The sequence below is a fragment of the Aegilops tauschii genome, chromosome 5, assembly GCF_002575655.3.
Source record: "Aegilops tauschii subsp. strangulata cultivar AL8/78 chromosome 5, Aet v6.0, whole genome shotgun sequence".
In the NCBI taxonomy this organism is placed as follows: Eukaryota; Viridiplantae; Streptophyta; class Magnoliopsida; order Poales; family Poaceae; genus Aegilops; species Aegilops tauschii.
This window is the reverse complement of record NC_053039.3, coordinates 204,832,083-204,841,941: the sequence shown is the minus strand read 5'-3', so window position 1 is coordinate 204,841,941 and position 9,859 is coordinate 204,832,083.

Genomic DNA, 9,859 nt, shown 5'->3' with positions numbered 1-9,859 from the left:
CAATTCCAGAAAATCCGCATATGCGTATTTTGAATTTGGTACTGTTCTGCCCTAAACCATATTTTAAAGTTGTTAAACAGGAAAATAAGGTGGACCATGTTAATCTATGCATTTTTCTACCCCATTTACATATAAAGTTCATTTAATTCGGAGCTACGGTTAATTAGATATGAGCAATGAATATTTAGATATGAGCAATGCATTTTTAATGGCATTTCTAAAAATATGCATGCACTGGATATATGCCAATTTCACAGAATAATAAAAAGATCTGCGAGCCGAATTGCAGCGGCCCAGGAGGACTTGGCCCGAGTGAGCACTGAGTGTGCGTGTGCGTGCAACAGTAAAGGAAAAACAGAGCAAAAATTGGGGCGCCTGGGACTCGAACCCCAGACTCCTCGGATGGATAGTGGCCGCGCTAGATCGGAGGAACATAAACCATATGCGCATCGCAACTAGGACCAAAACTGAAGCGTGTGCATGGGGACTCGCCAGCGACGGGAGCTAGCAGCAACCCCTGCTGTGGTTGCAGAGGGCCGGCGGGGGTGCGGAAAAGGTTCAGGGTGCAGCGCAATGGTGCAGATGCATGCGGGGGTTACGGGCGCGTGTACGTGGGCGATCTCGAGCATGCAAGCAGGGGTATAGCAGAGGTTGTGACGACCTCCGACGATCATGGCCTCGGATATGCGCAGAACGCCGGCTTCATGGACGGAATAAACAAGGTGACAAAGACCGGGAGGAGCAGGAGCTCACCACGGGTTTTGCCGACATCGTGGTTCAACCGGAACGCAGTGTAGACGGCGGGGAAGCGCGCTGAACGGCGGCGATGGACTTGGCGGGCTGCGGGTCCACGAAGCAGAGGAAGCAGGGGAAGAAGACGTCGAGGAGGAAGCGCTAGAGCCCTTGAGGAAGTGAACATAGACGACGAAGACTGAGGCAAGGGTCGCAACACTCCCCGCGGAAGTAGATGGCGGCGAAGGGAAGGATGATCGCGCCGGAGAAGAGCTCGGGCTCTCTCCAGCCATGGCGTCGGCGAAGCGTGGGCGGCCTACCTGGAGCGGCGGTGGCGCGGAGGAAGGGAGGAATGGGAATAGGAAACCCTAGGGGGTCGCGGGGCTGCTTTATAGGGGAAGCGTGGGCGCCGGGGTGGCCACGGTGGCCTTGTGCGTGCTGCCTCTCCTTTTACTGTGAGAAGGATGTAAGTGCATCTAGTGCCCTTAGTGATTTTGGTGTATTGAAGACTTATAGGTTAAGGGACTGATGCGTTTGTGAGTGTACACAGGTCTATAAGTCTATGAGGAGTTTGATATTTACAGAGAAAGTCGACCCCTAAAAATGAAGTTCTTCGACTGAAGACTTTGGATTTCTGAAGACTTTGAAAGTGAAGAAATTGGTGTAACCTTGAAGACTTGGTATTCATTCAAGGAACATGAAGCGTGAAGACTTTTTGTTTTCGTAGTTTCATTTTCTCTTTCTTGAGTCATAGGAAACACGGTACTGTTAAAGGGGGTCGAGGAAATACTAAGGAAAAATTTCCATGTGATGCTCAACTCAAAATCCTACACCTACCAATCCCTTCAAGTGAAGCCATTGGAAATCTCATGCAGTTCAGTCATATTCTTCAGTGACAGAGACGAAGTTCTTCTGGTCTCTGAGGAATTTGTTCTGACTGAGGAGTTAGGAATTCGCCAGTGCGGATTGCCTACACAGTGAGGAACATGATAGCCCTGAGGAATTTGATACTCAAATTTCTGACCGTTGCTGTGCTACGCACCAGCTGTCCCAAAATATCTACCCACCTAACGGTCATATCATTGAAGGGCATTTATGTCTTATCATGTCGGGCTGCTCCCTAGGCTATAAATAGCTGCCCCCTACAACCACTAGTTGGTTGGCTGCTCCGAGAGAAACTGACACTTGTCATTTGAGAGCATCCCATCCTCCGAGGACTTTGAGCGAAAATCATCGAGTGAGGAAAAACCCAAACCCAAACACCTACAAACCCAAAGTGATTGAGCATCACTGAAGAGATTGATCCTGCGTGGATCCGACTCTTGTTACCTTTGAAGACTGTGCTTCTTCTAGACGGTTAGGCGTCATGGTCTAGAGCATCCAAGAGGAATTGTGGATCGCCGAGTGACCGAGTTTGTGAAGGTTCAGAAGTCACCTGAAGACTTACCACGAGTGATTGGGCGAGGTCTGTGTGACCTTAGTTCAAGGAGAATACGGTGAGGACTGTGTGTCCGGGACTGTGTGTCCTCAGGTTTAAATACCTAGCCGCTCCAACCAGATGTACAACTGAGACAACAGTTGGAACTGGTCTACCAAATCATTGTCTTCACCAAGCCAACTGGTTCTATTTCCTCAACTCTTTCAGTTCCTCATAACTGTGTTGTGCGCTTGTTCATATCTATGTTTGAAGACTTTGACTGAAGACTTTCTCAATTTCCTCAGTTCAATTTCTTCAGTCTGTTTGTCTTCATCCTGTGTTATCCTGTGATTACGCTTTCTGTACTCTGTGCTTGTCTTCATTTCATCATGATGACCATGCTTCTATTCTGTCATGCTTACTTTTGAGTACTTATTCCGCCGCAAGTAGTTCTTCACTAAGGAATTTCCTCACCGGCAGATTCCTCAGTGAAGAATTCATAAAAATCGCCTATTCACCCCCCTTTAGTCGATATAACGCACTTTCAATTGGTATCAGAGCAAGGTACTCACTTGTTCTGTGTGATTTTGGTTTAACCGCCTGGAGTTTTAGTTATGTTGACCACAGGAATGAAGACTGTGTCATGCCCCATCTTTGACGGTCACGAGTATCCCAAGTGGAAAGCCATGATGAATAAGCGTCTCATGGCGATGAACAGCGAACTGTGGACTGTCACTGAGATTGGTCTTACCGATCTGTGCAAGATGGCGGAAGCTGATGACATTCGCAAGTACACTCTTCTCAACCTCACGGCGAAGGACGTCATCTGCTCTTGTCTGTCTCAAAATCAGTTCAGGAACAACATGCATCTCGATCATGCGAAGCTTATCTGGGACCGTCTCTCTGAGGTCTATGAAGGTCATTGAACCCGTCATGATCCTTGGTTTGAGGACTTCAAGGAATCTCTCAAAGCGATGACATTCGAACCAGAATCATCATCCTCTTCATCATGCCTTATGGCAAAAAGTGCTGAGGTAACTGAATGCTACCTATCCGAGTCTAGTGATGATGAATCTGGTGATGAATTTGGACCCAGCTATGTCAAACTTGCTTCCCTTGCCACTAAACAACAAAGAGCTTTGGAAAAAGTTCAATACATGCTAAATAGGAGCGATGATATGTTGGGTGAAGAAATGGATCAGTCAAAAGCTTTGGCCGAAAGTCTTCTGAGACTTCATACTAAGTATGACACCCTTCAAGATCAACATAACACTCTCTTATCTGATCATGAGAAGCTTTCTTATGAATTTCTTCAAAGAAAGGAAGATCTTGAGAAGCTAAGAGTGAGTTATGAAGATCTTCAGAAGGAGCGCGATTCATTACTTGCTCAACAAATCGGCGCTTCTCAGGAAGAATTTGTTCCTCCATGTTTGAAATGCATTGAACGTGAATCTGCTAATTCTTCACCTGAATGTTCAAATGCTTCTAATGCTACAAATTCTTCAACTATCTCTGCTATCACTAATTCCTCATCTGAGGACATTGCTAGTATCACTGATAATGCAGGGCTGAAGGAATTGTACATGACAGGCATGTACAAAAGCCTCAAAGGGCATCAGACTCTTTTTGATGTGCTTAAAAAGCAGATCCTCAACAGGAACCCTAGGAAAGAGGGTATTGCCTTTGAGAGGAAACTCAATGCTGATGGCACATATTGGAAGCCTAAGCAGTACCCCAAAACCTCATGGGTTGCTGCAAAGGGACCTCCAGTTGATCCATCCAATTTATCTGGCTTTACATGTGAATCTCCTCATTCTTCTGATGAGTCATTTGACTCCAACTATAAACTGTTCAAAAATCAGAATGGTGAAGTATTTGCTAGATATGTTGACACTAACTGCAGGAACGGTTCTCCTATGAAGAAAATCTGGGTTCCCAAAAAGTGCCTTGAAAGTCTTCAGGTGAATGTCCTCATGACACCACCTGTGAAGAATAGGAACCCTAGATCAAATTCCTCATACGGACCAAATTCCTCACGTGGATCATATTCCTCAAAAGGATCAAAGTCCTCATGTGAATATCATCGTGCTAACAACTCTGTTTCGCAGGGAAGAGCTAAGGGCTATGAATATGAGCATTATTCTTCTAATCATTATGTTCATAAGTCCTCGAAGAATTTCTCTGCTTATTCATATGCTTACCCTAACTCCTCTTATGTGAAACGAAATGGATTGGCTTCTATGCCACCTTTCTCGTGTGGAGCTCGCAGAGTGATGAACTCTTTGCCACCCCTTCAGATGTGGGTGGTGAAGAAAAAGAACTAATCTCTTCTGCAGGGTCAGGTCTCCAGACGTGCTCATACGTCTGAAGAATTTGCTGGAGACCTGAAAAATGCCTGAAAGGACGCAGGCTAATCATGAAGAAATGAACTTTCATTTCTCACGTCCTCATACTGCTTTATCTGTTCTATTACTTGATGAAATTGATCTGATGAATTGTGATGTCATATTCTTCACTGATGAAGTATATGAAGTTTGTAAGTTGCACTAATTCATCTACAATATGATCAACCCAAAGCCACTGAGTGGGTCCTCGATAGTGGATGTACAAATCACATGACTGGTGACAAGAATCTATTGATGGATGCTCCCTTATCACCATCGCATCTGAAGCATATCATCTTCGCTGACAAAGGCAAAAGTCAGGTATTGGGTCTAGGTAAGGTTGCGATCACAAAGGATCGACACATGGACAAAGTCATGCTTGTCGAGTCCTTAGGATACAACCTCATGTCTGTCTCAATGCTTTGTGATCTTGATATGGTTGTTGTCTTTGGCAAGTATCGTTGTGTTGTGGTTATGGAAGCTGACAATTCCAATGTATTTGAAGGCTTTCGGAGAGGAGACTTGTATATTGTTGATTTCTCTACAGGACCGCAACCAGCCATGTGCCTACTTGCAAAAGCTTCAGAAGGCTGGCTCTGGCATCGACGACTTGGTCATGCAGGCATGAGGAATTTGCACACGCTTGCAAAGAAGAAGCATGTCATTGGCATTGAGAATGTCAAATTCCTCAAGGATCACTTATGCGGAGCCTGTGAAGCTGGGAAGATGACAAAGGCTAAGCATCCAGTGAAGACTATCATGACCACCACTCGACCATTTGAATTGCTTCACATGGATCTCTTCGGTCCTAACCATTATTCTGCAGTTTCAAATGATGCATCTCAATATGGCTTTGTTATTGTTGATGATTACTCTCGATACAAATGGGTACACATTGTCACTTACAAACATGAAGTGCAGGAAGTCTTCAAATGATTTTCCTCGAGGGCTTCAACCAACTTTGGTGTGAAGATCAAGCACATCAGAAGTGACAATGGAACTGAGTTCAAGAATTCTGGTCTTGATGACTATCTTGATGAACTTGGTATTACTCATGAGTTATCTGCTCCTTATACTCCTCAACAGAATGGCGTCGTGGAGCGCAAGAACAGGACTCTTGCTGAGATGGCTCCCACTATGCTTGATGAATACAAAACACCTCGTCGTTTCTGGATTTATGCAATTGATACTGCGTGCCACTTCATCAACAGAGTATATCTTTACAAATTCTTCAAGAAGACTGCTTGTGAACTCCTCACTGACAAGAAACCTAATGTGAGTTATTTCAAAGTCTTCGGTGCTAAATGTTGGATTAGAGATCCTCATCACGACTCAAAATTTGCACCGAAAGCACATGAAGGTTTTATGCTTGGTTACGGAAAGGACTCGCACACCTACAGAGTCTTCAACAACGTTCTTCACAAGGTTGTTGAAACTGTAGATGTGCGGTTCGATGAAACTAATGGCTCGCAAAGAGAGCACCTACCTTCTGTGATAGATGAACCAGCACCTGAGGAAACTATCAAGTTCAAGGCTACTGAGGATGTCATCCCTACCGAAGAATCTGCTGAAGAATTCATTCCAGAACATGAAGAACATCGAGCTAATGCACCTGAAGAAAATGTTGATCAAATTCCTCAACGACAACCAGCTCATCCTCGCGTTGCAAAAGAAGTGCAAGTTGAAAAGATCATCGATGACATTGAAGCACCACGTCCTCTCACACGCTCAAAAAGCTTCACATTTATCTAACTTTTGTGGGCACTATGCTTTTGTCTCTATTATAGAGCCCACTAAGGTAGATGAAGCATTTCTGGAGCCTGAGTGGATTCAGGCCATGCAAGAAGAATTACATCAGTTCGAGCTCAACAACGTCTGGGAACTGGTCAAACGTCCAGATCCCCGCAAGCACAATATCATTGGCACAAAGTGGATCTACCGCAACAAGCAAGATGAAAATGGCCTTGTGGTGAGGAATAAGGCACGGCTAGTAGCTCAAGGCTACACACAGGTTGAAGGAATTGATTTCGATGAAACTTTTGCACCTGTTGCTAGACTTGAGGAAATTCGCATATTACTTGCTTATGCTAACCATCATGATATCACTCTATATCAAATGGATGTGAAAAGTGCATTCCTCAATGGTAAGCTTGAGGAAGAAATATATGTTGCTCAACCCCCAGGTTGTGAAGATCCAAAGAATCCGGACAAAGTCTTCAGACTCAATAAGGCTCTCTATGGCCTCAAGCAGGCCCCTCGGGCGTGGTATGATACTTTGAAGGAATTCCTCATGAAAAAAGGCTTCAAACCCGGTTCACTCGACCCTACTCTTTTCACTAAATCTTATGATGGTGAACTGTTTGTGTGCCAAATATATGTTGATGATATTATCTTTGGCTGTACTGACCAACGTTATAGTGATGAATTTGCCTATATGATGAGTGAAGAATATCAAATGTCTATGATGGGAGAATTGAAATTCTTCTTAGGTCTTCAAATTCTTCAACAGCGCAATGGCATATTCATATCTCAGGAGAAATACCTCAAGGATGTACTGAGGAAATTCGGCATGCAAGATTGCAAAGGCGTCAAAATTCCTATGCCCACAAATGGCCATCTGTGCACTGATGAAAATGGTATTGACTTCGATCATAAGGTATACCGCTCCATGATTGGTTCTTTATTGTACTTATGTGCATCTAGGCCAGATATAATGCTTAGTGTGTGCATGTGTGCCCGATTTCAAGCTACACCAAAGGAATCACACCATAAGGCTGTGAAGCATATTCTTCGATATCTAGCTCACACACCAACACTTGGATTATGGTACCCTAAGGGCTTGGCTATTGATCTCATTGGATATTCTTACTCTGACTATGCTGGTGATCGTGTGGACCGCAAGTCAACATCTGGTACATGTCATTTCCTCGGATGATCTTTGGTCTGTTTGTCCTCGAAGAAACATAACTGCGTATCACTGTCTACTGCTGAAGCTGAGTACATTGCTGCTGGTTCTTGCTATGCTCAATTGCTATGGATGAAGAAAACTCTCAAGGACTACGGCGTCAACGTGAAGAATGTGCCTCTCTTCTGTGACAATGAGAGTGCCATCAAGATTGCTCACAACCCAGTTCAGCACTCAAAGACAAAGCACATTCAGATTCGTCATCATTTTCTTCGTGATCATGTGTTGAAGGGCGACATTTCTATTGAGCATGTGAAGACTAAAGAACAGCTAGCCGATATCTTCACAAAGCCCTTGGATGAGAAGAGATTTAGCAAGTTGCGGTGTGAGCTAAATATCTTAGAATCTTCGAATGTTCTTTGAAAAGGACACTCATCCTAACACTTATGGAAAATTGATGACTTAGATGTGCAACACATGAAGAAATGTTTTTCTTCAATCAATGAAGGATAACACTCTAAGTATGAAGAAACTAATGAAGAATTTGATTCTCAGAACCCTACGACAATTGTACGCGGTGTCTGAAATCATCATTCTTATACGATGGGTCACGTCACCACCAAAAGTTGAAAATCTTCAATTTGAGTTTTTTTTCTCAGTTTTGAAATTCCTCAGTTGTTCATTTTCTTCAACTTTGCAAAATCTTCACTGTTTTCGTCATTTTTCTTCATTGGCTATATATATATATGAGTTTATGTCCTATACAACATTCACTTATTGCTATTTCTTCAAGTTGTTTTCTCTGCTAAGTGAATGTGATCGGACCCTTCCCCCTCTATGCTATACTCAACCCAATCTATTCACAAATTCTTCATGTGCGTTCTATTTGAAACTCGTTCAAAATCTTCACTGTGTCCTTGTCAGCTGAAGAATTTGCGAACGGAACTTTAAAACTTATCTTATCCAAATTTTCAGCTTTGCCGCTCAAACCGTTCCGCATCCCACGAAATACGTATCTATTCACCCACGATATCACATGATCTCCACTTCTCAGTACGTGGGTGACACATGTCAAGCGAATGAGAAGGGTCAGGGGCACGTTCGTCCAAATTCTTTGGGCGAACAGTTTTTCACCATGGCTATAAATACCCCTCCCCTTCCACACTTCCTTTACTCCGCTAGACCTCTCTCCCGCTCGAGCTTCTCAAACCCTAGCGCCGCCGCTACTTCATCGTCGCCGGTGAGGAAGAGCTTCACTGCCTCGACCTCGTCGCCGTCGTACTCGCGCCGGCCGCGGACTTCTTCACTCCGCCGCCACCGTAGCTATCTTCCTCCGCCAAGTTAGGGCATGGAAGATCTGCACTGACGAACTTCACATCTCCACATTGTTGGAAATATGCCCTAGAGGCAATAATAAATTGGTTATTATTATATTTCCTTGTTCATGATAATCGTTTATTATCCATGCTAGAATTGTATTGATAGGAAACTCAGATACATGTGTGGATACATAGACAACACCATGTCCCTAGTAAGCCTCTAGTTGACTAGCTCGTTGATCAATAGATGGTTACGGTTTCCTGACCATGGACATTGGATGTCGTTGATAACGGGATCACATCATTAGGAGAATGATGTGATGGACAAGACCCAATCCTAAGCCTAGCACAAGATCGTGTAGTTCGTTTGCTAAGATCTTTTCTAATGTCAAGTATCATTTCCTTAGACCATGAGATTGTGCAACTCCCGGATACCGTAGGAATGCTTTGGGTGTACCAAACGTCACAACGTAACTGGGTGGCTATAAAGGTGCACTACAGGTATCTCCGAAAGTGTCTGTTGGGTTGGCACGAATCGAGACTGGGATTTGTCACTCCATGTAAACGGAGAGGTATCTCTGGGCCCACTCGGTAGGACATCATCATAATGTGCACAATGTGACCAAGGAGTTGATCACGGGATGATGTGTTACGGAACGAGTAAATAGACTTGCCGGTAACGAGATTGAACAAGGTATCGGGATACCGACGATCGAATCTCGGGCAAGTACTATACCGGTTGACAAAGGGAATTGTATACGGGATTGATTGAATCCTCGACATCGTGGTTCATCCGATGAGATCATCGAGGAGCATGTGGGAGCCAACATGGGTATCCAAATCCCGCTGTTGGTTATTGACCGGAGAGTCGTCTCGGTCATGTCTGCGTGTCTCCTGAACCCGTAGGGTCTACACACTTAAGGTTCGGTGACGCTAGGGTTATAGAGATATTAGTATGCGGTAACCCGAAAGTTGTTCGGAGTCCCGGGTGAGATCCCGGACGTCACGAGGAGTTCCGGAATGGTCCGGAGGTAAAGATTTATATATGGGAAGTCTTATTTTGGTCGCCGGAAAAGTTTCGCGCATTATCGGTATTGTACCG